The 23,171-nt window shown below is 36.9% G+C and overlaps 1 protein-coding gene, 1 long non-coding RNA gene and 1 pseudogene across 3 annotated transcripts in view; 1 reads left to right on the forward strand and 2 right to left on the reverse strand.

The window, feature by feature from the left end:
• TBCA (tubulin folding cofactor A) overlaps positions 1-23,171 on the forward strand; it is a 75,622-nt gene that overhangs the window by 11,493 nt on the left and 40,958 nt on the right. The window lies entirely within an intron of this gene.
• Positions 2,217-2,911, reverse strand: LOC144295004 (ubiquitin-conjugating enzyme E2 N pseudogene; annotated as a pseudogene).
• The window catches only part of LOC144295023 (uncharacterized), a 2,931-nt gene continuing 1,178 nt past the window's right edge, over positions 21,419-23,171 (reverse strand). Inside the window, exon 2 of the long non-coding RNA XR_013362371.1 lies at positions 21,419-21,635. This is a non-coding gene — a long non-coding RNA (uncharacterized LOC144295023). The remainder of the gene's footprint in view (positions 21,636-23,171) is intronic.

Here is a 23,171-nt window from a genome sequence, read left to right on the forward strand (position 1 = left end):
TATTTATTTATTTATTCATGAGTGACACAGAGAGGGAGAGACAAAGGCAGAGGGAGGAGCAGGCTCCATGAAGGAAGCCTGACATGGGACTCGATCCCAGGACTCCAGGATCACCTCCTGGGCCAAAGGCAGACGCTCAACCTCTGAGCCACCCAGATGTCCCTGATTTTCTGTTTTTTAAATGGGCAGTATTACACATAATACTTTGTGATAACTCTGGATCTGCATTTCAGACATCTTGTGGTGAACCCTGTGGCTTCTTCCTCAGTATCTCTTTTTTCTTGTCTTGTTATTTGCTTGCATTTTCATGCCAGTATCCATTATCTTTACCCATGTACACATAGCCCATGTTGTTTAGGAAACTGCTCTACCTCCATCTTTTTTTAGCCAATCAGATTCCATTTCCTGGTGACAAATTGATTTGTGTGATTTAGGCTGATCTAAACAAGGTACATTTCAGAGCTCTTAGAATTCTGGCACAGAGTACTCTGTGGCTGGCAGCCTTTCTTTAGTACCCAGAGAATCTGGCTTTGGGATGAAACTTGTATTATGGATGGCAGAATGACATACCAAGGGAAATTTCTTGATGCTTTTGTTAACTGCTGAATCAGACAACCTTGAAGTATATCCTCCCTTGGATTGTAGTTACACAAGCCAAAAAATTCCTATGGTGTTTAAATTCCTTGAATTGAAATCATATTACTTGCACTTGAGTAGTAATTGAGATGCTTACTCTAATTTCCCTTTTTTTTTTTTTTAAGATTTTATTTATTTATTCATGATAGACACACACAGAGAGGCAGAGACACAGGCAGAGGGAGGAGCAGGCTCCATGCAAAGAGTCTGACGTGGGACTCGATCCTGGGACTCCAGGATCATGCCCTGGGCAGAAGGCAGGTGCCCAAACCGCTGAGCCACCCAGGCTGCCCATTACTCTAATTTCTAACTTCTGTATACCTTTGTATAACATAAGGGGGAGTTTCCTTCACTGAGCTGCCTAGAGATTGCCTTCTCTCTTCTTTGTCTCTCTCTCTTTTTGTTAATTTCTTTTTATTTTTCAGACAACACAAACATACTTATTCACATTTTTAGGAGGTAAAAAAAATAGCAGATTCCAATGCTTTATGCATGCTCAGGGCCCGCTTATAAATACTCCATTCAGTGATATCCTAACACAAGTTTGCATCAGTGAAAAGAAACTGGCAAAATCCACCTCTTGCCATTCAACATGTCATATGGTGAAGACCAAAACAGAATGTTCTATCAGTTTTAATTTTTAAATATGATTGTCACATTGGGAAAATGAAATAAACACAGTAAAATAAACTGTACAAAGGCAAGGTAGAATAACAAAAAATATTTTACTAAAACATAAGATTTTTTTTTTAATTTTTATTTATTTATGATAGTCACAGAGAGAGAGAGAGAGAGGCAGAGACATAGGCAGAGGGAGAAGCAGGCTCCATGCACTGGGAGCCCAATGTGGGATTCGATCCTGGGTCTCCAGGATCGTGCCCTGGGCCAAAGGCAGGCGCCAAATCGCTGTATCACCCAGGGATCCCTAAAACATAAGATTTACAGAAGTTTCCAGACAAGCCATACAAAATGGTCACAAGCTTTTTCTTGAAGGAAGGATTCTACCCTTGACAACAAAGTCACAATGTTATTAGGGCTGTGATGTTTGTTTAATGTTCCCATTTTGGTTCAAACAATCAAGCTTGTCCATCTATAGTGTCTAAATAAAGTTAGACTTGGCTAGAGAGCATATTCTAAAGAACTGGTTAGCTGCTTTTAACCGATGCAATTAGATCACCATAAAAAGGGGGAAAGGAGCCCATAAAATTAAAATCAAACTACCTCTCCCCCTCAAAAATTATAATAAAGAAAAACACCCACACATCTGCAGCTAACCCTGACAACTACCTTCATTCACAGTGCTTTATACTTAAACCATGATGGGGGAAATGAATAAAAGCAGAGAGGGGCCACTGCTTTTAAATGTTTTGCAACAATCCAGATGGTACTTCTAGCCTCTGCTCATGCTTTACAACAGTGAATCAGGACAAGACATAGATTTGCTTATGTGCATTTAATCACCAAAGGACTGAAGATATCTGGGCTTTTATTCTGTAATGTTTCTGAGACTGTGTCCATTAAATGCAGACAAAAAAGGAAGAAGTCTTGGCAGAACAGGAGAAGTGATGCACACTTGATCAGATCGATTTTATATATTATTCGTGGCATAAAGCTTAGTCCATGCTCTAGCTGTTTCTGTGGCTTGGGCTTCCTTGGTCTTCCACTGCTCTGCTACATCATTTGCTAACGGATCATCTGGATTGGGAGCACTTAACAAAGCCTGGATCGAAAGCAGAACTGTGTGGATCTGCAGTGCTGGGGACCACTTATCTTTCAAAATATCTAATCATATTCTTCCCAACTTGTCTACATTAGGATGATAAATTTTGGTCATGAAACGTACTTTAGGGGCTGCCATTGGGTATTCTTCTGGAAGGAATAGTTCAAGTTTAAAAGTCCCTTCCTCAAAGGGGGAATTCTGGAGGCCAGCAATGACCACATGAAAATAATGGGCGTTGCTCTCATCTGGTTCTGCTTTAATGCCAAGAACTGGTTCTCCAGCAAATGCTGGGTTTCCTTGATAATCCGGCGGGTCAGCCCGGCCATCATGTCAGATCCCGAGTTCGGCCTCTGCTCTCGACTTTCTCTTTTTGTTAATTTCTGTCTCACGTTCTCTTTTGTCTTTCTTTTTGTAAATTCTTTGCCGCTTTAGGCTCAACTTTGGCCCCTGTTTGCCTCCATTTCAGTGTCCTATTTGACGTCTTATCCTCTCTATAAGAAATAGGGAAGGATACTCCACTCCTTCAACCCTCCTTTTCACCTCCCAGATCTTTTTGTCCAGTTCAGAGCTATTTGGTTATTGGGAGATGGAAGAGAGAAGAGGAGAAAGCGAAATGTCAGATTAACCTATTTTGCCTTGAAATCCCAACAACCCTTTTTTCTTAGAGTCTCTGCCCTTCTGTCTCCTCCTACCTCCTGGGAGATAAAAGTGTCACCACTTCTGTGGCAAGGACTGTAAGGAATTAGGAGGCATTCTTGGCATCCAAGTTGAAATTCTGATTTTTTTTTTCTTATTTAAAGATTTTAATTTTTTATTCATGAGAGACAGAAACAGAGAGAGAGAGAGAGGCAGAGGGAGAAGCAGGCTCCATGCAGGGAGCCCGACATGGGACTCCATCCGGGTCTCCAGGATCATGCCCTGGGCTGAAGACAGATGCTCAACCACTGAGCCACCCATGTGCCCCTGATTTTTTTTTTTTTCTTATTTAGAAGCCTAGTTATACATAGTATACATAGTATTCTGTCAAAAGTATTTCACACACATTGAATACTTAATAGGGTTAACTAGGCTCTTGTGATACAACTTATAAAACTTAACACCAAGTATAGCATTTTTACAATGGAAAACATATCTACTGAGATCACTAGAACCCTGATCATAATAAACATCTTTGCAGCATAACTGAGGCGCTAGTTGGAAAATGCTTAAGTTATATTGTGTGATAACTTTATCTCATGTTTACTTTAATTTTTTTCAGTCTCTTGCTTTCATATATATTATCAGCCATTCATGTGTCTCTCACTATTCCTCCTTCTAATAACTTCTCTGTACTTCTGCCACTGTTCTTTTGCTACTGCTAATCTATTTTAGGAGAACTCAGACTGTTTCTGCTGATCTCTAGATAGTGATGTGAAAATTGAGATTGCCAGAAGTCTGCTAATTACTGCTTTACTTCAACTAGACTTTTTTTCCCTAGCTACCATAATGTTGTATATTAATCTCCATCTGGATACAAGTTCCATAAGCAGGAATACAGAGGCCTGGCACAAAAATTTTGATAAATATTATAAAATGAATGAATGATTTACTCTCTGACATTTTAAGCTTCTTGAGAACAGAAAAATGTCCTATTCTTCATTTCCTTTTAATATACTTAATGATACTTTAGAACAGTTTTTTGAACAATTTTCAGGAAAGACCTGGTACAAAACTCCCAAGATACAAAAAGATTTGCAGAAAAACATGAGTCTGCTGCCCCTGTGAACTAGCCACCCAGTTTTGCCCTCTTGAACCGAACTTCATTACTCATTTTTGTGTGTATGTGTATCGTTTTAGAGATATTTTGTGCATGCTCAAGTATTTTACATTTATGTCTTTAAAAACAAAAATGGGGACACCTGGATGGCTCAGCGGTTGAGTGTCTGCCTTCCACTCAGGGCGTCATCCTCGAGTCCTGGGATCAAGTCCTCCATCAGGCTCCCCGCAGGGAGCCTGCTTCTCCCTCTGTGTCTCTGCCTCTATTTATATCTCATAAATAAATAAATAAAATCTTTTTTTTAAAAACCCACAAAAATAATAGTATACTTTCTAGACATTGTTGTGCACATTGCATTTTTTGTAGTTCTGTATTAGAACGTGTAGAGGAGCCTCTATTCCTTTTAATGGCTGTAGAGTATTCTGTATGGACATACCGTATTTTTTTAAATCCCCAAAACGGTTTAAAATGATGGACCTCTATATTGTTTCCATTATTTTACTGGTTTGGAAGATTAACTTGTAGAGTAGTGGTAAGACAAAGGAAAAAGACTTTGAGTTTCTAGCAAAAAGTAAGAAGGTAAATATTGATAGGGAACTAACTAAAGGAAGTTAAGGGCTAATCAGTAAAGTTTGTTATGTAGATTCCTCTTGTGCCATTTCTGGAGTTGTGTCTGGTGATTAACTCTGTCCTCTGGTAGAAAAGGGAGGGGAGACACAAATTTATGTCCTGCTTTTAGGTAAACAGGGGAAGGACTTCTTATATCTGCTTTTTCTCACTTAAATTCAATTCAAAATTGAATTGATGCCAAAGTGGCACATTTTGGGGTGGCATATCTGCTATGCTTCCCTGGCTTAGTGATATTTGTGTTTTAAATACTGCAAGTTAGCCTCTAAAGAGTTATAATTCCACTAATGATTTAATACATTATTTTCTTAACATACAATTTAACACCCTTGTCTGGAAGAATAAAACTGTATGAGTTGAAATGCATATTGTTTAGATTTTTTAGGAAAGTACTTTCCACATTGTTGAAAATGGCAAGAATGTATGTGGCATGCAGGTATGCTAAACAATTTAAATTCATTTCACTTCTAAATATAGCCCTAAAAGGAGAAAATCTTTTCCTTTGAAACACTTAAGGGGCACAGCTGATAAAGTAAGATTAAAGATTCTCTCTCTTGTTTCTCTCTCTCTTTTCCTCTTGTCCTTCCTCTTCTTCCCCATTTGCCACCCCCCCCCCCTCCCCAAACAGACAAGAAGGGTAGATGGTTTGTTCAGGATTACTCAACTAATTATCCGTAGAGCCAGAGCTGGAAAACTTTCTGAAATTGCTACATTATGCTCTAATCGGAATGACTTTTCTATTCTAAGCTCTAAAAAAAAAAAATTAAGTTTAATTTTATTCAAAGTTTGGTCCTTGAAAGTAGGTTCAGGGCAGCCCAGGTGGCTCAAGGGTTTAGCGCCGCCTTCAGCCCAGGGCGTGATCCTGGGGACCCAGGATCGAGTACCACGTCAGGTTCTCTGCTTCTCCCTCTGCCTGTGTCTCTGCCTCTCTCTGTGTGTGTCTCTCATGAATAAGTAAATAAAATCTTAAAAAAAAAAAAGGAAAATAAGTTCAGTAAACTTTAACCATAAGACATTTTTCAGTTTTATTGAAAATTTGAATTTAATGAAATTGAAATTTTTAGAATTTCAGTTTTTAAACAATAGATTTATGATACCTAAGAACAACTATTGGTTATACTAGACCTAAGTTAGTTTAATAACCAGGCCAGCTTTACTTTGTGAACATTCATTTTGTATTCTGTTCTACATTAGTAATCTTACTAGGAAAGCACATGAATTGCTTTGGTTTCTGAGAAGATTAATCTTGATTTCTCCCCACTGGAAAAATTTTGGAGATTACATTTATATTGTTGAAAATTATAAGGTAGAAAAGATTAGGTATATAGATGTGCTGAACAATTTTTTTTTTTTTTTTTTTGTGCTGAACAATTTAAATATTGAACAGAGTCCTCAAAGGAAAAAACATTTTTCAAATACACATGTAAAATTGGAAAACCTAAAATCTAAAGAAAAATACAAATAGAAACTTTATGTTTCAAACACTATTGCCAAAGAATCTTTCTGGCCAGATAGACTAAGAAGAAGCAGAAAAAACTTTAAAAGACCAATAGCACCTTGCTAATAAGGACTAATAGATACTTAAACTGATGAAAGTGATTCAGACAACAGCATATTAACCCCCTACTGTGCCATGTTTTAAGCTGTTAATAGACATTAGCCTTTTAAAGAAAGACTAACACTTTTATTCGTTTTCTAAGCTTTTGATACATTAGTGAACTGTTAGAGCCACTTGGTATATTTGATTCTTGTAAGTCAGTGCATTTTCCAGAATACTTTTAAGAAAAGCTAACTGCTCTGAAACTTTAGATTTTGCATAGTCTCTGATTTCTTAATATAATTAAGAAATAACTTTACATTTTGATTACTATAACTATTTTTTGTAGAAGTTATACAGGAAGAATAAATACTAATGTTTTTCACTGACAGAGAATGTTAAGTATGAGAAAATGATCATTATTAGCTTTGGACTTTAAAAAAATTTTTTTAAATTTATGTATTAAGGCCAGAATTTTTTCAAAAAATTTCCAGTAGTAGTATGTCAATTAAAATATAAATATAATTAGTTATTTTCCATAAATGCATGTAATTCTTAAAGATGTAGCCTTGAGCTATATGTATGTAAAAATGAGAAGGAAGGACTTTAAAAGTGTGATTTACTGTAAAATGTAAATAAACTTTGATATTGACTTCTTACTAATTAGAATAGTAATTTAATTTTTTGGTTGCATTGCTTTTTTAGAGATTGCATTAGCAGTTTTTTAGAGATTAATAGTTTTTGGATGTTCTATGTCTTGTGTTTCATAGTAATCTCAACTACAAAGCTAGTAGAGATTTGATGTGGTTGTAGAACAATTACAATTTTGTCTTAAATTAATTGATTATGTAACAGAAGTAAATGTTGAATATATTGACTGGATTAAATCATGTGATGTAGGTGATTTGGATAAGTTAATTTACAAAAAAATTGGGACTTTGATAATTCTTTATTTTATTTTATTTTTTTTTTTGATAATTCTTTAAAGTAAAAACAGAAGCAGAGTATTTAATTTGTCCAGACGGTACATTTTTTGTGATCACAAAAATGAATGCGAATATACAGAATGCATTTCTGTTATTTCTCATGCCTATTTGAAACCAAGGGGGAAAAATGGAGTAAAATGCTTAATTGAGAATGCCTTATAAAGTTTGTGAACTTGTATCATAACTACCAAGTTAATATCTGAAGAGCAGGTTTAGGTCTAAGAATTGAGTTTATTATTGAAGGGAATATTGAGGCATAGCTTTTTTGGCTAGCATTAGTCTTTTGATTAAGAAGATCAAGTTATACCAGTCGATCTTCTGTATCCTGGAATAGGTGTTTTCTATGAAGTTAAGATAGGGACGCCTGGGTGGCTCAATAGGTTAAGTGCCTGACTCTTCATTTCAGCTCAGGTCATGATCTCAGGGTTTTTAGATCGAGCCCCATATCGAGCTCTGTGGTAGGCGTGGAACCTTAAGATTCTTTCTTTCCTTCTCCCTCAATCCCCACCACTCTCTCCTCTAAAAAAAATAATTAATTAAAATAAGATAAATCCCCTTTTCCATATTATTTTAATATCAAATTCTCCAATTTAATGTCTCACTTAGCTGGAGTTTTGTTTTCATAAATCAGAAATAGTAGAAACAGTGAACAGATCTTGAATGGCAAGTTTAAGATGATTCTGAAGGCTGAAATTCCCTACTGAGAACCAATTAGATAAAAACTGTTCATTCTTCATATGCAGTTTTACTACTGTTGGAGCAACGGTATCAATAGATTTGGAGAGACCAACAATCAGTTCTCTTCCCAGCAGCAAGCATACAGAAGTTCGTCTTCCTTTTAGTTTTAAATGGGCACTACAGCACTTGAAAATCCTTGTCTGAAAAAAAAAAAAAAAAAAGAAAATCCTTGTCTGTCTTCTCATGGGAAAAACATTTTCCAGTAAGCAGAGTTGAACAGTTTTGGTGAGATAAGATATGAGATGCTAACTGGTACCACCCTATTAGCTATTAGTAACTACTGTGAATCTGGACTATGATAAATTTTCCTATGCCTGAGGATTCCTTTATTTGATTTATCTCAACATCATTGAACATTTGCTGTTGTAAGGTACTATGCCAAATATTTGCCATTGTTCCCCAGAACTTTGTTGTTATATTTTTGCCAAAAGCAACCCCCTATACTATCAGCAATTCTTAGTTGGAAATGCTGTGTAACACATAACATGTGCTATCCTAACCTAACATCCTTAACATCAGATGTTCAAGTATATATACTCATTGTGAAAATTCAGAGTAGTGTCTTCCTTCCTTATTTGAGGTAAAATTGTGAAGTTAGTGATACTTCATTTAGAATTTAGTGGTATTACACTTAGATAAACTAAGTTTGTACCTGAGTTACGTTGATTTTAGTAGTAAAGACGGTATTTTGGATTCCTAATATTACAGCATTGTTCTGAATTTCAAATAAATATAATGCAAGTATTGCTTTGAAATCAATAAGAGATGAGAAAAAGGCTGAAAAGGGAAAGGCAGTCATATCATTTTATAATTGACTTGCTAAATACTAGTGTTTTCTGCTTCTAAAATTTCTTTTCATTACCTCCTGTCCCCACCTTTAGCTTCCTTTTGCTTATTTTGGCAACATAAAAAGGTGTGGAAATAGCAATGTTAGTTGATACTTTTTTTAGCTTGTGCTGTGTGCCAATACGTTAGCTAAATACTTCATGTGTGTGTCATTTGAGAGCTTGTTTGGAGGTTTTATCAGGGGAGCGCAGCTTCTCATATATCCTTGACTGAAGAATGGTTCTCCTCTTCTGGGGATTGTCGTCGTCTTTGACCAAGTGTGCAGCTTTTGGAGGGATGCACATGGAGTGGTGAGGGAGGAAGGGGACACCCGCCCAGACAGCCAGATCAGCTGAATCAACCCTGGCGATCAGTGGGGTGACAAATGTCACAGCCAGATCACTCTCACATCTCATGTGTGTGTTTCATTTGAGCTTCATAGTTCTTATGTGAAGTAGTTGCTGTGAGCCTCATTTTATAGATGAGATTGAGGTGTTTTTTTTTTTTTTCCAGGTGAAATTGAGTTTAAGTAATTTGCCCCCAAATAAACAGCTAGGAAGTAGGTAGACCCAGGATAGGAGCACCTGTTGGGTGATCCCAATGCACTGACCTTTTTATACTTTGACAAATTTGTAAAAGGGCTAAGACTGACTAGGTTAATGGATGTAGATGGATGAGTAACATGTTCTGTGTTCTAGGAGCTTGTGGTACTAAGGAAAGACAAAAATCATGTAATTAAGACAATATTTACTGAGCCTAGACAAGGTTATGACAAACTGCTTGCAAGTCAGGGTTTTTTCAGTCTTGGCACTTTTGATATTTTGGGCTTAATAACTTCTTGGCTGGGTGCTGGGGAAAGCTCCTTTACATTGGAGGGTTTTTAGCGGCATCCGTAGTCTCTATCCATTAGATGCCAGTATCACGTGCATGTGCACGCGGGCGCACACACACAGACACATTTTTGTATGTGAAGAAGAACTTGTGGTGGCCATGAGCATGGAACTTGAAGACCTCTATAGAGAGAGAGTGTAATTAAGTATGAGTCCAGCTACTGGACTGTGAAATCTGACGCTACATTTTTCCCAATGCCGTGCTTCCCATGAGCTGATAACAGCCAATGGTATACAGACTTTTTCTTGGATGATACGGGATTTCCCTAATGACTTTGGCCTGAGGATTCCCTAGTGGCCTTGCCAGACCTTCTTAAAACCGCATGGCAGTCTAGGAGGCTACCTCTTAAACTTTCATTGGTCTTTCCTGCACTCGGGTCAGGCTTGTATCTTGGTCTGATGACTCTTCTAGCCTCCTCCAGCTCCCTTCTCATTTTTCTCTCTCATGGGTATTTGCACTGATAAAATCCTTACAAATTCAATACCATGTTAATGTTTTCTGGCTAACAAATTGAGTGACTTTCAAAAGGATATACAGGTATGAAGCAGCAGAATGAATTCTGCAATCTAGAGTTTAGATCTGTTTGTGCATACTTCTAACCATTATATGCTATCTTTTAGTAAGGCAGTACTTTTGACTCTGACATTTCTTTCTCCTAGTCAGTGTTTTGAGTCTAATGATATAAAATATCATAGTTCGTAGTTCATTATCAAATCTTTAAGAATTCCTAATAGCCCAACTAAGAGTTTTCTGGCTGTTGATCATCATGTTGATAGATGATGACATGGAATTGGAGAAAATATTATAGACAGTATATGTTTTGTTGAGGGATGTGTTCTGAGATTTTCTCAAATGCCCAAATTTGCAAACAGTAATTTTCTTATATTCCTTTACTTCTTATTGCCACTACCAGTAGTATTTGACTTTCTTTTCTGGTTCTTTTTCCTCAAAGAAACAAATTTGTTTTGGTGTGTTTTAATTCATTTACTGGTGTTCCATCACTCACAAGGACAATATAAGGAATAGAATAGTGACATTGAGATTGGATGCTGGATAGTTGTCAGACTTATTCACCATATTGGTGACTGACTTACTCTTGAACACTATTTTCACAGCTTATAACCTTAAGAATTGTATTTAAACAATATTAAAATTATATTATTTGAACGTTTTGGGGTATTTACTGAGTTAAGTCCTCAAATGTTAAGTCTCCAAATGTCTTCAGTATTCTCTTGGAGACCATTGACATATAAAGAAAAATCATTGAGGGCCTTTTACAAAAATAACTTAGATTTTTTTCTTTTCTTTAGAATGTAAAATGTTGAACTTACCTAATTTTTTTTAAGACTTTATTTATTTATTCATAGACACAGAGAGAGAGGCAGAGACACAGGCAGAGGGAGAAGCAGGCTCCACACAGGGAGCCCGATGTGGGACTCGATCCCAGGTCTCCAGGATCACACCCTGGGCTGCAGACGGCGCCAAACCGCTGTGCCACCGGGGCTGCCCAACTTGCCTAATTTTTAATTAGAGATCTTAAAAATATGAAACAGTGTTCAGTAAGAATAAGTGTTAAGAATTTTCTACACTTAAAAAAAAGAGAAAAGAATTTTCTACACTTTTGTTTGATGGCCGGTAAGGTAAGGTAGGGAGAAGGATAGGGATGAGTGAAAGAAGTGTTGCAGGTAGATACATAAGATACTAGAAAAGAGAAGTAAGGGATGGAAAAAAAGGAATAAATCTTACTTGCTTTGGGCCATGGGCCTCAGGTAACTTTTTAATTATACTACCCATTAAAGGACTAAACTCCTTGAGAGTGCCAAAACATAATCTCTTTGTAGTCTCCAGAATCCAGGAAGGTGCCTTGAATTTAGTAATTTTCAAGAAGCCTTTGGTTCATAGCAAAGTGACTGGTGAATGAATCCGTGCTCACAGTTCTTCAAATATTTGAATACTTAATTGTTTAGAGTGTTCTGATTGGGATAATTAGAGTGACCTCTCAGGATAGAAAGTATTCCCTGAACTGTATCAGCAGCAACTTGAAGGGTAGGTGAAATTGAGCCAAGGGCCAAATCTAGGCTCAAGCCAATTTCTTTCTCTATTTTGGGGCTTGGTAAACATAAAAGTTGTCGGTAAACAACTTTTGAATATAAAGTCTCTCTTCAGATCTTCTCTGAATGTGCAGCTACCTCTGACTAGAATATTCCCCAATATACTGCTCTGAATAATACTGACTAGTCCTTGATTTTTATGTCTCTTCTTGAGTATTCTTTATGAAGTCTTCCTGGCTAATGGATGAATCCATTTTGTCTCAGGTGCTCTTTGTATATGTCCTGCATATCATCAAACCTATAGACTTCCCTGCAGTACGCACACTCACTTCCCTTATTCTTCTTAGAATCAGAGATCTGAACCTCTCTTACCTAAAGTCAGCATTCTACCTGTGCTCTCAATCCCATCTCCTTGCTCTGTTTCTTCTCTTCTCTGTGCCTTTGATCTCTTTACTGGTATTCAAGCATGCTGCAGTTACCAGCATCTTAAAGATTTATTAATGTATGAGAGGTAGAAGGAGCTCGTGGGCAACCCGGGTGGCTCAGCAGTTTAGCGCCGCCTTCAGCCCAGGGCCTGCCTGATCCTGGAGACCCGGGATCGAGTCCCACATTGGGCTCCCTGCATGGAACCTGCTTCTCCCTCTGCCTGTGTCTCTGCCTCTCTCTCTCTCTCTCTCTCTCTCTCTCTCATGAATAAAAAATAAAAAAATCTTAAAAAAAAATAGAGGGAATCTCGTAAGAGAGCCTGTGGTGGAGGAGGGGCAGAGGGAGAGAATCTTCTAGCACAGTCCCTGCTGAGCACAAATGAGAGACAAGACTTGATCTTACAACCCATGAGATCAAGAGGAGCCGAAATCAGGGGTTGAAGCTTAACCTACTGAGCCTCCCAGGTGCCCCTGAACTCACTAACATCTTAATGAATCAAAAGCATAAAACTTTTTCTCTTTTCCCTCCCTAGGATCCAGACTTGTCAAAAGCCATGCCTGTATTCAGAGCCTCCATGATCCCACCTCCCAGTCAATTCTTAACCTATTGTAATCTTTCCTTACCAAGAGAAGTGAAACAAAAGTCACCCATAGTATCTTAATAGTCTTTATCTTGATTTACTAGCAGCAGTTGACAGAATTATCCTTTCCTTCCTTCTTAAAAGATTTATAATCCTATTCTTTTTTTTCTTTTTAAAGATTTTGTTTATTTACTCATGAGAGACACAGAGAGAAGGGCAGAGACACAGGCAGAGGGAGAAGCAGGCTCCATGCAGGGAGCCCGATGTGGGACTCGATCCAGGGTCTACAGGATCACGCCCTGGGGGCTCTAAACCACTGAGCCACCCGGGCTGCCCTCCTATTCTTTTTTTGCTACAGTGATCTGGTTTTCCTTCTACCTCTTATCCCCTCCTCAGTCCTACTTTTGGTTTCTCCTTCTTTTGTTATTTATGCAACAGATTATTGAGCCACTAATATATGACAGATATTGCCTGAGTGATAGAGATATAATGACGACTAAAACTAGTATAAAAAGTCTCATCACAAGAAAAAAAATGTTGTAACTTACATATAGTGATTTTTTTTTAAGATTTTATTTATTTATTCATTAGAGACATAGAGAGGGGCAGAGACACAGGCAAGAGGCAGAAGCAGGCTGCCCTGAGGGAGCCTGACGCAAAACTCAATCCCAGACACCAAGATCGTGCCCTGAGCCACAGGCAGATGCTCAACTGCTGAGCCACCCAGGCATCCCAAGTGGTGGATGTTATTAACTAGACTTATTGAGATGATCATTTTGTAATATTTTGCAATAATTATATTTACACCTGAAACTAGTATGTCAGTTATACCTCAATTAAAAAGAAAAGATGTAGTTGTTGCATTAATGCAGCTTGCCCTCTCTTAAGTGTTCTCTGGGGTCTATCTGGTCTCTTTTCCCCTTTCACTCTGTGAACACTTCATTTTTTTTTTAAAGATTTTATTTATTTATTCATAGAGACACAGAGAGAGAGAGAGAGGCAGAGATACAGGCAGAGGGAGAAGCAGGCTCCACGCAGAGAGCCTGACGTGGGACTCAATCCAGGGTCTCCAGGATCACGCCCTGGGCTGCAGGTGGCGCTAAACTGCTGCGCCACCGGGGCTGCCCTCTGTGAGCACTTCAATGACCAATCTCACCCACTCCTGTGACCTCAGTTGTTTATGACTCCCACATGTGTATCCTTAGCCCAGACATTTCTCTTGAACTCCAGGTCTGGTTACCTCTTGACATTTCTACTTTAATGTCACAGAAACATCTTAAATATAACATGATCTAAAAGGTATTACAGTAGTTCCACCCCTACCCTCTGCGAATCTGTTTTCACAGTCTCAGGTCACTGTAGTCTAATGATACGTCACACAATGCCTGCATCACTCACCTCACTTCATCTCATCACGTAAGCATTTCATCATCTCCTGCCATCACAAGGAGTGAGTACAGTCCAATTAGATATTTTGAGAGAGACTACATTCACGTAACTTTTATTACAATATTTTGTTCTATTTTATTATTGTTATTGATCTCTTATTCCTATTTCATAAATTGAATTTTATCATAGGTATATATGTTTAGGAAAAAACTAGTGGATATAGGGTTCTGTACTATCCACAGTTTCAGGCATCTAGTAAGGGTCTTGCCACTTATTCCGCATGGATAAGGGGCTACTGCTGTAGTTTTATGTTTTTCCTCTCCCACACTCTTCCTCTAGAGTTCCTTATGTCCAGTAGTGGTACCACCACACCACCATCGGCCCAGTTACCTTTGGCTTCTCCCTCTCCTTTCTCTTCCCACATCCATCATGCACTACAGTTAAAATAAGTTTCAAGTTTATCTATATCTCACTTCCCCCTGTTACCACTCTGGAGTAGGCTACCACTGTCTTTCTCTTGAATCACTACCTCACTATCCTTGTTTGCCTAGCCCTAGTCATCCTCTTACTATTGCATTCTCCATATTGCAGTCGTAGTGATCTTTTTTTTAACTAAAATGTGATTATGTCACTCACCAGATAGGATTGTTTAATACATTTAGGAATAATCCAGACTCTTTAGTATGATCTTACAAGATTTTATGCTGCTCCCCCTCCTCTCTTGGTTAGTTTTATCTCTGCACATTCATGAACCAACTTTACTTAATCCTCAAACAACGTACCATATTCTATCTCACTTTAGAATCTTTTGTGCTCTTTTTTAGTACCTAAAATGCTACATCCCTGCTTGCTACTCCTGCATATACCCTTTTCTTCTTTGCTCTGCTAGTTCTTAATCATCAGATCCTAACTTGACATCACTTTCTGGGGAAAGCTTTCCCTAACATCCCTCCTCCAACTCCCATTTAATTTGTGTCTGCTTTAAAAGACAAATATTTTCCCCAAAAGATTAGTATATTTTCCTGAAAGAGTTGTGGTTATGGAATACGTTTTGTTTTTGTTTTTATTTTTTTTTAAAGAGTCTATTTTATTTTATTTTATTTTATTTTTAAATTTTTATTTATTTATGATAGTCACACAGAGAGAGAGAGAGAGAGGCAGAGACACAGGCAGAGGGAGAAGCAGGCTCCATGCACCGGGAGCCCGATGTGGGACTCGATCCCGGGTCTCCAGGATCGCGCCCTGGGCCAAAGGCAGGCGCCAAACCACTGCGCCACCCAGGGATCCCTGGAATACGTTTTAGATTTTAAATGTGGCATTCTCATTTGGGAACTGGGTTTCTGGTTGTAAATCTCTTTATTATCTGTTTGGTTCTTTTGTTTTGTTTTGTTTTGTTTTGTTTTATTTTGTTTTTGGCCCCCAGGGAACCTTTTAGTTGCTGCTATGTTTCAAAAGTAGAAAAAAAAGAGATGGACTTGACTAGTAGTTTAAAAAGATACTTCTGGGGTCCCTGGGTGGCTCAGCGGTTTGGCCTTTGGCCCAGGGCGAGATCCTGGAGACCCGGGATCGAATCCCACTTCAGGCTCCCAGTGCATGGAGCCTGCTTCTCCCTCTGCCTATGTCTCTGCCTCTCTCTCTCTCTCTCTCTCTCTCTGTGTGTGACTATCATAATAAATAAATAAATAAATAAATAAATAAATAAATAAATAAATAAATAAATAAATAAAAAGATACTTCTAAGGCAAGAATTAAAGTATCATTTCTTCTTGGTCTTATTAGCACTGTCTTATTAACTTTGCAGGTAACTTCAAGCATATTTCTACATATGTGTACACACATATATAATCTATATATAAATAACTCTTTCTGTAGAGTAACATTGCTAGTGGGCCTTTTGATTTCAATATACTGAAATACTAGTCTCTGTAGTACATTTCCCTGGGCAAGATGGGCAGGGAGGAGAAGTGATCCAACCAAAGATGACTCCCTTCTCTGTAGTGTATTTCAGACTCTTCTGATCTACCTCAAATGTGGAAATATATTTTATCTTACATCATGACACAGTATACATATACACACATGACTGAAACAAAAATTTAATGAAATATTCCAATTTTTGCCACTAAACGATGCATTCTTATTTCCAGTTCCGTTCTTTTTTCTTTCATTGAAACAATTATGATCACAACCCACTGAATTTATTTTGGGAGTCTTGGAGTGCAACCCTGACTAATGGATTACAACCAACTATTTGGGAATGCTCCTATAGAAGTAGGTAGTGGCTAGAATCTATATTCAAACTAGCCACTTCAACAAGCAGAATCTCAGCCAAGCGGGAGCCCTGGTATGGGAAGGACATGACTAACAATTACTCAATACCTGCATGATGCAGCATTGGACCAAGAACTGGGCTTATTTTATATTAACTATCATATTTTAGAGCAGTTAATCTTTCTGTTTTATATGAGGAAACTGAGGCTCAAAGGCAGGTGACTCACTTAAGACCATATATATAGAAAAGGTCAAAACTAAGATTTGAACTTAATGCAAGTTAGTCTGCCTAACTCCAAAGCCTATGCATTTGCACCATATCTCTGTTTCTCCAAGTAAGTAACATTGTAATATACGTGCTAAACTTGGAAGGGGATTAGTGACATTTAGGTGTCTTCAAAATTTTATAGTGGAAAATAACAATAAAAAGCCCCATTAAATGTGAGTTGAGACAGGCATAAACATTGACAAACAGTTAAATAGTGATAGATTATATTGGCTTTCCAGTGAGCTTAAGTTCTTCATGCCTCTGCTCATCCAAGAGGTAGAGGTAATATCCTTAAGGCTGAGATATATGGGGTTTTCTTGATGGTAAGGTAAATGAAATGTTCAGAGGCTTTACTACTGCATCAGAGCAGATAATAAGGCAATTAGAACTGTTAAATTGATGAAACACGAGACTGGGATGAGTTATGTCATGAATTGCAAAGAAACAAGAAATTTTACAGCAACTTTTGAGACTAAAGATGAAAGATATCTCAGTAAAATGAAGGGAAATTGATAGTTAAAGTGCTAGATTTATTGACCTGAAAAATCCAACTAAGCATTTTAGGGCCAGTTTCAGGATATTTATCAGCTTTGTAAATAAATAGAAAAAAAATTGTCAGTTTATGCTGATAGTTTAATTTTTTATATTAATAAAATGAATTTAGGATGTGTTTCTTCCTCCATTTTGTTGAGTTGTGATGCACCCTTGGAATCTTCTGATCCAACCTCCTCATTTTACAGATGTTGATCCTTAGACCTGGAAAAATTAAGCACTTTACTCAGGGTCTCATTAACAAAGTTAGGAATTAGAACTGGAACCCTGGTCACCTGGTCATACGAGCCTTTTGTATTTGTGTAGAAAGCTTCAGAAGTGGCTATATCTGTTGGTTTAAACAAACCAGAAATAATTCAGTTATAAGATCTATCTTCCTTTAGAAACCTTTTTGGGATGTTATTCTCATGTTTTCACAAGTTCTTTCTAAGTTCCAGAAGCCATATACACGTATGCCTCTAGTTTAAGCAGGCACAACTAAATTCCATTGTCACTAAGTGTTAGATCTTGCATATCCATCCTCTATATGATTTTTAATGTGAATACACAGAATGACTGTTAATTGAGTTATTATTTATGCAAACAGCTCACTATAAAGCATTGTATAAGTATATGTGATCAAGATACAGCTATTTGGTCAAAGTTATTTGGAGAAGAAATCACTTTAAGAGAATTAAAATTTTGCTAGGTGAGTTGACAAAAAAGCTTCCTGGAGGAGATGACATTTGAGGCATATCTTGAGTGAGTAGTAGGGATGAGGAGGTGGGGTTAGGAGGTGAGGAGTTATTTCCTCTTAGCAAAAGAAGTAAGATAAAAATGTCCAAAGCTCATTTTGAAAATGAATAGGGCATATTTGGGAAGTAGCATGGATATTATGATTGAAGGGTAGAAAGCATGAAGTATATAATGAAAATATACTCTGAGGGTCTTTAATATCCTTCTGAGAAATTTGGAATTCTATAGATACTGTTTCTGTTTGAGTATTTGAGTAAAGCAAGGGAATTCTGGTGACAGTTTGAAAGCTACATTGTGGAAGTGTAGAGAACAGTAGTTTCCTAGTGTTTCATAGTTTGTTTGTTTTTGTTTTTTTTTTCCAGCTGGATTAGAACTTAAAATCATGGTCTGTGGACCTCTGATGGACTGTGTCTAGTTAAGTGCTATGTAGTAGTGGTTGTACAAGGTTTACTTTAAATGAGTGAATTTCTGCTTAGAAAATTGGGCAGCCCAGGTAGCTCAGCGGTTTAGCGCTACCTTCAGCTCAGGGCATGGTCCTGGAGACCTGGGATCGAGTCCCACCTCAGGCTCCCTGCATAGAGTCTGCTTCTCTGTGTGTGTGTGTGTGTGTGTGTCTCTCATAAATAAGTAAAATCTTTTAAAAAAAAAAAATTCTTGTGGTGGAGATAATCCTGTTTTATTTTGTTCTGCTTTTAATGTAAATCTATAAATAAAGCATATTAAAATTGGCCTTTGCTTGTTTGCCACCAGCTAATGACACCACTTAGAATGCATATAAGGTATGTACAAAATAATTGAAGATTGAACAATAAACATATAGGAATGTGAAGGACAAATTAAGCCAAATAAACTTGAACACTCTTAGTGTGTTTACTTTTTGGTGTTTTTTGGCAGTTTACTCTTTATTGATTTAAAAATGAAGGAAACATGTAGCAAAATAAAAGTCAAAGAGGGAGAATGTCAGATATTTTATATCTTCATAATCTAACCTAGGTCATAAGGAGGAACCTCCATTTATTGATATACCATTATTCTTTCCTCAGATTATTAAATAGTGTCTTCTAGCTCCAGGATTTGGTTCAAAACTTAAGCAAAAAACCCAAACAAATCCATTAGTCATTTAGAATAAGACCATACATTTCACAAATGGCATTGTGTTTACTTTTTAATAGAATAGAATTATAAAATTAATACTCATTGGAGGGAAGCTAATATCTAATTTCACTAAAATGAATAATATTTTAGGAAATTTAAATTCAAGTTAGTTGTAAATACGAACTAAAACCTAGCAGTTGAATGATATCAAGGGTAATGATGGCACGATATAGAATGGGGGATAGTGCTCTGAATGGTACCATAGGTGTTATGTTAAATATGCTTTCATTTTAAATCATATTAATTACCTGGAAGAAGACATGTAAGAAAATCCACAAAGGATGCAAATTTTAGATTGTAATTAAAGAACTGAAAAGTGATGAGACATGCCTAGGTAGATAAACACAGTGAAATTTCATTTGTAAAATTAATTCCCTTGAGGGGAAAATGGAGCAGATTAAATTCACTAAAAAATTTTGCTTCTAGGGGATCCCTGGGTGGCGCAGCGGTTTGGCGCCTGCCTTTGGCCCAGGGCGCGATCCTGGAGACCCAGGATCGAGTCCCACGTCGGGCTCCCGGTGCATGGAGCCTGCTTCTCCCTCTGCCTATGTCTCTGCCTCTCTCTCTCTGTGTGTGACTATCATAAATAAATAAAAATTAAAAAAAAAATTTTGCTTCTAGTTTGTCATTTGCCAATCTGAGTAAACATTGAGTACCTCGATTCAGAGTCTGTCTTTTCATGTTATAATTCTTTTTATGTATGTAAGATATCATCAAACCAAAACCTCTTCCTAAGAAACAAAACCAAAATTGTTAACTGTCTTTTACTTTATCATTAAGTTAAAATACTATTTTTTGTGGAAACTTTCTTTTTTTTAAGATTTTATTTATTTATTTGACAGAGCATGATTGGGGACAAAGGGAGAAGGAGAAGTGGGCTCCCCACTGAGCAGCAGGGAGCCTGAGGGGGCTTGATTCCAGGACCCTGGGATCATAACTTGAGCCAAAGGCAGATTGCTCAACTGACTGAGCCACCCAGGCACCCCAGAAACTGCTTTCTTATCCACATAAAACCCAGAAGCCATAAAGATAAGATTGAGAGATTTAACTATATAAACATTATAAAATAAAATTTTCCTAGGGAAATAGAGCAAAAATGAAGGAAGAAGGAAGAAAAACAAGATAGATGACACATTAGGAAAGTACTTACCAACTACATGACAGATAAAGGATGAAGATCTAGAATATACAAAGAACTCCTGTCAATTGATAAAGATAGGAACACACCAGTATAAAAATAGTTGTGAATATAAACAGGAAATTTGCACATAAAGTAATAGGTTTGGATAACATATGAAATGTTAATAGTAACACTATAAACTACATATGGTTTGTAAGCAGTTTACAGGTATCAACCCGTTTCCTAGCTACTATTATTGGCAGATACTAGTATTATATTTGCTTTACAGTTGAAACAGGCACCAAGAGTTTAGGTAATTTTGAACTAGTGGAACCAGCATTTAACCTGGTTCTAGACTCTACCCATGATTGTATCTCACTAATAATCCCAGAAATGCAAGTAAGCACAGCAATAATATTATCGGTCACCTGTAATGTTGGCATAAATGAAAATACCAGTACCAAATGTTGTTGAGAGAAATGGGCTCTCACTGTTGGGAAATATCAATTGTTACTATCTCTGTAGAGGTGAGTTTTACAAATGTACATACCATTTGACTTAGAAACACCATGTTAAGATTTTCATCTAGAGAAGATAAGCAGAGAATGGTATAGATGTATGGACAATGATGTCATCTCACTGTTTATAATAATATTAAAGAATTGGAAACACTAAATATTCATTGATAGGGTGTTACTTAAGGTATTTTGCATGCAATCAATGAAACTATATAGTCATTAAAATTACTTGGTGTAGGGCTGTATGCATGCCGTGGAAGGACTTCTACAATCTATTGAGTGTGACTAGATTGAGATCACCATGAGGGAAGGGATAGTAGTTGTTTTGTTCATTGTTCACTGCTCAGTACATTGCAAGCATGTGCTATAACAAAAGTGGACATGCTGGATGGATGGATGGGTCGGTGGGTGGGTGGGTGGAAGGAAAGGAAAAGGATATGGTAAAAAGTAAAGATTCTAAGATTTGAAACTGGAAGCTTTCTGTTCTTGTACCTTCTTAGTAATAGCACCTTGTTTGAACTCAAGTCTTAAAACATTGATGTTCCACAAATATTTCTGTAAGGAGGAACAAGTTAGCTTGCATTAACATATGTATTAGTTTTCTAGAGCTGCTATAACAAAATTACCAGAAACTGGGTGACTTAATACAATTAAATTTATTCTCTCAGATTTCTGGACGCTGGAAGTCTGCAATCAGGGTGTCAGTAGGGCCATGATCCTCGCTTCAAAGGCTCTAGGATAGAATCTTTTCTTGCCTTTTCTAGCCTTTGGTGGTTGCCAACTGTCTTTAGTGTTCTTGGCTTATGGCAGTTTAACTCCAGTCTCTGCTTCTGCCTTCTTCTTGTGTGACTTCTCTATAAAAGACCCCAGTCATTGGATTAGGGTCCACTCCAATCCATTATGACCTCATCTCAATGAATTATCTCTACAAAGAACCTGTTTCCAAATAAGATCACATTCTGAGGTCCTGAGTGGACCTGAAATTTGGGCGATACTATACAACCCACTACAACATCTCAGCTGAATACAGCCTTAAGGACAGACTCTCTGAATATCCAAGCTATCAAGTTTTACTTTTTAAAAAGTACCAAAAATTATTTCAGTATATTAATAAGTTGGCATTCTAGCATTATACATTAGCCTCATTAATCACCATTATTCTACCCTTAAAACATGATTCCATTCTTAGTGGGGTGACAAAATAAGTTTTGAGCCTAAGAACCAGAACCTAGGGTGTGATTAATTGACCAAGGAAGGGAAGGCTTTTTAGGCCATTTCAATAAACTACCTCCTGACCTCTGCAAGTAGAACACGACTAGACAGTCATCAGCTCCACGAGTCTTCGTTTTTCTTGTTTGAATTTCCATTAAAATTTTGTTTTTAAGCAGAGCCTAGCAGCATCATTTAACCTTTTTTTTTTTTTTTTAAGTATTCAGATTTATCACTGTTCTGTACTGTAAATAAGGTAAAACTCATTTAGGCATTATCAGGCTGTTGAGGCTTTATATTCTACTTGAAGTGCCTAACTGCCTTAGTTTATAAGGTTCTTCTTTTTCTACTCTAGTTAGATGTTCATCATTGATTCTTTGATCAGCATGCCTGCCTATATAGCTCTAGTTTTCCACCTCTATGTATATCTTAAAACACAGCAAACCATACTTACAGAATTATAAATTTATAAGAAATTATATTTATAAAATTATAATTAAAGAATAACTATTCTTAATAAGGACATGAAGATATCTCCTGTAAATCTTAAGTATAAATATACTTCAGTGTAAAATTTGGCCTTTATTTTGGCTCTTCTGGGGCCCTTTTTCTGTTGTTTTCCTTAATAATTCTGTTTCATTTAAGTGAAGGTGCATGCTATCCACATTTCAGATAGTAGATAATAGATTTCAATTTTGAAATTATGTGTAGAAAATACATATAATCTCTTGATTTCTTTCATCTTTTCATCAATATTTGCATTAGAAGCATGGTTTTGGTAGAAAAATAACCTTTATGGAAAAGTTACCTTACTGAGGAGGGTTGTTAGGGTATGAGTTCTTAAAAGTAAATTATAAGCCTGAAAGTTCCTTGCTCAATAGTTTGGGGTTTGTTATTGTTTTTCCACGTTTTCCTCCAAAATCTTAAAACTAGAAGCTTTCCTTGATTAACTATACCTAACTCCATTTTAACTTTGCTCATATCATCAACCTGAATATAATACTGTTTTTCTAAAGTTTTTTTAATTGTTTTCATTTTTGTGAATTTCTTATATTTTAAGCCTGGCAAGGCCAAATATCCTGTCATTGTTTCTTTTACTATTTCATTATAATGAAGTGACACACTAGCGTTTAAATACTTCCTGTGTGCTGAGTTAGACTTATTTTGTATTGGACTCTACT

The sequence above is a fragment of the Canis aureus genome, chromosome 2 (genome assembly GCF_053574225.1).
Source record: "Canis aureus isolate CA01 chromosome 2, VMU_Caureus_v.1.0, whole genome shotgun sequence".
Classification (NCBI taxonomy): Eukaryota; Metazoa; Chordata; class Mammalia; order Carnivora; family Canidae; genus Canis; species Canis aureus.